The sequence below is a fragment of the Amblyomma mixtum genome, unplaced genomic scaffold, assembly GCF_055824585.1.
Source record: "Amblyomma mixtum isolate Tamu unplaced genomic scaffold, ASM5582458v1 scaffold_15, whole genome shotgun sequence".
Lineage (NCBI taxonomy): Eukaryota > Metazoa > Arthropoda > Arachnida > Ixodida > Ixodidae > Amblyomma > Amblyomma mixtum.
The window spans coordinates 1,512,023-1,518,394 of record NW_028317684.1 but is presented as its reverse complement, the minus strand read 5'-3'; positions in this window follow the sequence as shown (position 1 = coordinate 1,518,394).

Below are 6,372 nucleotides of genomic sequence, written 5' to 3'. Positions count from 1 at the left end.
GCATCACCTTCACCATAGCAAGCCTCACTTCCACCATAGCAAGCATCACCTCCACCATAGCAAGCATCACCTCCACCATAGCAAGCAACACCTTCACCAAAGCAAGCATCACCTTCACCAAAGCAAGCATCACCTTCACCATAGCAAGCATCACCTTCACCATAGCAAGCATCACCTTCACCATAGCAAGCATCACCTTCACCATAGCAAGCATCACCTCGACCATAGCAAGCATCACCTCGACCATAGCAAGCATCACCTCCACCATAGCAAGCATCACCTCCACCATAGCAAGCATCACCTCCACCATAGCAAGCATCACCTCCACCATAGCAAGCATCACCTCCACCATAGCAAGCATCACCTTCACCATAGCAAGCATCACCTTCACCATACCAAGCATCACCTTCACCATACCAAGCATCACCTTCACCATAGCAAGCATCACCTTCACCATAGCAAGCATCACCTTCACCATAGCAAGCATCACCTTCACCATACCAAACATCGCCTTCACCATACCAAGCATCGCCTTCACCATACCAAGCATCGCCTTCACCGTACCAAGCATCGCCTTCACCGTACCAAGCATCGCCTTCACCGTACCAAGCATCGCCTTCACCGTACCAAGCATCACCTTCACCGTACCAAGCATCACCTTCACCGTACCAAGCATCACCTTCACCGTACCAAGCATCACCTTCACCGTACCAACTATCACCTTCACCGTACCAACTATCACCTTCACCGTACCAACTATCACCTTCACCGTACCAACTATCACCTTCACCGTACCAAGTATCACCTTCACCGTACCAAGTATCACCTTCACCGTACCAAGTATCACCTTCACCATACCAAGTATCACGTTCACCATACCAAGTATCACCTTCACCATACCAAGTATCGCCTTCACCTTACCAAGTATCACCTTCACCATACCAAGCATCACCTTCAACATACCAAGCATCACCTTCACCATACCAAGCATCACCTTCACCATACCAAGCATCACCTTCACCATACCAAGCATCACCTCCACCATAGCAAGCATCACCTCCACCATACCAAGCATCACCTCCACCATAGCAAGCATCACCTTCACCATACCAAGCATCACCTTCACCATACCAAGCATCACCTTCACCATACCAAGCATCACCTTCACCATACCAAGCATCACCTCGACCATAGCAAGCATCACCTCCACCATAGCAAGCATCACCTCCACCATAGCAAGCATCACCTCCACCATAGCAAGCATCACCTCCACCATAGCAAGCATCACCTCCACCATAGCAAGCATCACCTCCACCATAGCAAGCATCACCTCCACCATAGCAAGCATCACCTTCACCATAGCAAGCATCACCTCCACCATAGCAAGCATCACCTTCACCATACCAAGCATCACCTTCACCATACCAAGCATCACCTTCACCATAGCAAGCATCACCTTCACCATAGCAAGCATCACCTTCACCATAGCAAGCATCACCTTCACCATACCAAACATCGCCTTCACCATACCAAGCATCGCCTTCACCGTACCAAGCATCGCCTTCACCGTACCAAGCATCGCCTTCACCGTACCAAGCATCGCCTTCACCGTACCAAGCATCACCTTCACCGTACCAAGCATCACCTTCACCGTACCAAGCATCACCTTCACCGTACCAACTATCACCTTCACCGTACCAACTATCACCTTCACCGTACCAACTATCACCTTCACCGTACCAACTATCACCTTCACCGTACCAAGTATCACCTTCACCATACCAAGTATCACCTTCACCATACCAAGTATCACCTTCACCATACCAAGTATCACCTTCACCATACCAAGTATCACCTTCACCATACCAAGCATCACCTTCACCATACCAAGCATCACCTTCACCATACCAAGCATCACCTTCACCATACCAAGCATCACCTTCACCATACCAAGCATCACCTTCACCATACCAAGCAACACCTTCACCATACCAAGCATCACCTTCACCATACCAAGCAACACCTTCACCATACCAAGCATCACCTTCACCATACCAACTATCACCTTTACCGTACCAACTATCACCTTCACCGTACCAAGTATCACCTTCACCGTACCAAGTATCACCTTCACCATACCAAGTATCACCTTCACCATACCAAGTATCACGTTCACCATACCAAGTATCACCTTCACCATACCAAGTATCACCTTCACCATACCAAGCATCACCTTCAACATACCAAGCATCACCTTCACCATACCAAGCATCACCTTCACCATACCAAGCATCACCTTCACCATACCAAGCATCACCTTCACCATACCAAGCATCACCTTCACCATACCAAGCAACACCTTCACCATACCAAGCATCACCTTCACCATAGCAAGCATCACCTTCACCATAGCAAGCATCACCTTCACCGCAACAAGCATCACCTTCACCGCAACAAGCATCACCTTCACCGTACCAAGCATCACCTTCACCGTACCAAGCATCACCTTCACCGTACCAAGCATCACCTTCACCGTACCAAGCATCACCTTCACCGTACCAACTATCACCTTCACCGTACCAACTATCACCTTCACCGTACCAACTATCACCTTCACCGTACCAAGTATCACCTTCACCGTACCAAGTATCACGTTCACCATACCAAGTATCACGTTCACCATACCAAGTATCACCTTCACCATACCAAGTATCACCTTCACCATACCAAGCATCACCTTCACCATACCAAGCATCACCTTCAACATACCAAGCATCACCTTCACCATACCAAGCATCACCTTCACCATACCAAGCATCACCTTCACCATACCAAGCATCACCTTCACCATACCAAGCATCACCTTCACCATACCAAGCAACACCTTCACCATACCAAGCATCACCTTCACCATACCAAGCATCACCTTCACCATACCAAGCATCACCTTCACCATACCAAGCATCACCTTCACCATACCAAGCATCACCTTCACCATACCAAGCATCACCTTCACCATACCAAGCATCACCTTCACCGTACCAAGCATCACCTTCACCGTAGCAAGCATCACCTTCACCGTAGCAAGCATCACCTTCACCGTAGCAAGCATCACCTTCACCGTAGCAAGCATCACCTTCACCGTAGCAAGCATCACCTTCACCGTAGCAAGCATCACCTTCACCGTAGCAAGCATCACCTTCACCGTACCAAGCATCACCTTCACCATACGAAGCATCACCTTCACCATAGCAAGCATCACCTTCACCATAGCAAGCATCACCTTCACCATAGCAAGCATCACCTCCACCATAGCAAGCATCACCTTCACCATAGCAAGCATCACCTTCACCATAGCAAGCATCACCTCCACCATAGCAAGCATCACCTCCACCATAGCAAGCATCACCTTCACCATACCAAGCATCACCTTCACCATACCAAGCAACACCTTCACCGTACCAAGCATCACCTTCACCGTAGCAAGCATCACCTTCACCGTAGCAAGCATCACCTTCACCGTAGCAAGCATCACCTTCACCGTAGCAAGCATCACCTTCACCATACCAAGCATCACCTTCACCATAGCAAGCATCACCTTCACCATAGCAAGCATCACCTTCACCATAGCAAGCATCACCTCCACCATAGCAAGCATCACCTTCACCATAGCAAGCATCACCTTCACCATAGCAAGCATCACCTCCACCATAGCAAGCATCACCTTCACCATACCAAGCATCACCTTCACCATACCAAGCAACACCTTCACCATACCAAGCATCACCTTCACCATACCAAGCATCACCTTCACCATACCAAGCATCACCTTCACCATACCAAGCATCACCTTCACCATACCAAGCATCACCTTCACCATACCAAGCATCACCTTCACCATAGCAAGCATCACCTTCACCATAGCAAGCATCACCTTCACCATAGCAAGCATCACCTTCACCATACCAAGCATCACCTTCACCATAGCAAGCATCACCATCACCATAGCAAGCATCACCTTCACCATAGCAAGCATCACCTCCACCATAGCAAGCATCACCTCCACCATAGCAAGCATCACCTCCACCATACCAAGCATCACCTCCACCATACCAAGCATCACCTTCACCATACCAAGCATCACCTCCACCATACCAAGCATCACCTTCACCATACCAAGCATCACCTTCACCATACCAAGCATCACCTTCACCATACCAAGCATCACCTTCACCATACCATACACCACCTTCACCATGCCAAGCATCACCTTCACCATGGCAAGCATCACCTTCACCATGCCAAGCATCACCTTCACCATACCAAGCATCACCTTCACCATACCAAGCATCACCTTCACCATACCAAGCATCACCTTCACCATACCAAGCATCACCTTCACCATAGCAAGCATCACCTTCACCATACCAAGCATCACCTTCACCATAGCAAGCATCACCTTCACCATAGCAAGCATCACCTCCACCATAGCAAGCCTCACCTCCACCATAGCAAGCATCACCTCCACCATAGCAAGCATCACCTCCACCATAGCAAGCATCACCTTCACCAAAGCAAGCATCACCTTCACCAAAGCAAGCATCACCTTCACCATAGCAAGCATCACCTTCACCATAGCAAGCATCACCTTCACCATAGCAAGCATCACCTTCACCATAGCAAGCATCACCTTCACCATAGCAAGCATCACCTCGACCATAGCAAGCATCACCTCGACCATAGCAAGCATCACCTCCACCATAGCAAGCATCACCTCCACCATAGCAAGCATCACCTCCACCATAGCAAGCATCACCTCCACCATAGCAAGCATCACCTCCACCATAGCAAGCATCACCTTCACCATAGCAAGCATCACCTCCACCATAGCAAGCATCACCTTCACCATACCAAGCATCACCTTCACCATACCAAGCATCACCTTCACCATAGCAAGCATCACCTTCACCATAGCAAGCATCACCTTCACCATAGCAAGCATCACCTTCACCATACCAAACATCGCCTTCACCATACCAAGCATCGCCTTCACCGTACCAAGCATCGCCTTCACCGTACCAAGCATCGCCTTCACCGTACCAAGCATCACCTTCACCGTACCAAGCATCACCTTCACCGTACCAAGCATCACCTTCACCGTACCAACTATCACCTTCACCGTACCAACTATCACCTTCACCGTACCAACTATCACCTTCACCGTACCAACTATCACCTTCACCGTACCAAGTATCACCTTCACCGTACCAAGTATCACCTTCACCGTACCAAGTATCACCTTCACCATACCAAGTATCACGTTCACCATACCAAGTATCACCTTCACCATACCAAGTATCGCCTTCACCTTACCAAGTATCACCTTCACCATACCAAGCATCACCTTCAACATACCAAGCATCACCTTCACCATACCAAGCATCACCTTCACCATACCAAGCATCACCTTCACCATACCAAGCATCACCTCCACCATAGCAAGCATCACCTCCACCATACCAAGCATCACCTCCACCATAGCAAGCATCACCTTCACCATACCAAGCATCACCTTCACCATACCAAGCATCACCTTCACCATACCAAGCATCACCTTCACCATACCAAGCATCACCTCGACCATAGCAAGCATCACCTCCACCATAGCAAGCATCACCTCCACCATAGCAAGCATCACCTCCACCATAGCAAGCATCACCTCCACCATAGCAAGCATCACCTCCACCATAGCAAGCATCACCTCCACCATAGCAAGCATCACCTCCACCATAGCAAGCATCACCTTCACCATAGCAAGCATCACCTCCACCATAGCAAGCATCACCTTCACCATACCAAGCATCACCTTCACCATACCAAGCATCACCTTCACCATAGCAAGCATCACCTTCACCATAGCAAGCATCACCTTCACCATAGCAAGCATCACCTTCACCATACCAAACATCGCCTTCACCATACCAAGCATCGCCTTCACCGTACCAAGCATCGCCTTCACCGTACCAAGCATCGCCTTCACCGTACCAAGCATCGCCTTCACCGTACCAAGCATCACCTTCACCGTACCAAGCATCACCTTCACCGTACCAAGCATCACCTTCACCGTACCAACTATCACCTTCACCGTACCAACTATCACCTTCACCGTACCAACTATCACCTTCACCGTACCAACTATCACCTTCACCGTACCAAGTATCACCTTCACCATACCAAGTATCACCTTCACCATACCAAGTATCACCTTCACCATACCAAGTATCACCTTCACCATACCAAGTATCACCTTCACCATACCAAGTATCACCTTCACCATACCAAGCATCACCTTCACCATACCAAGCATCACCT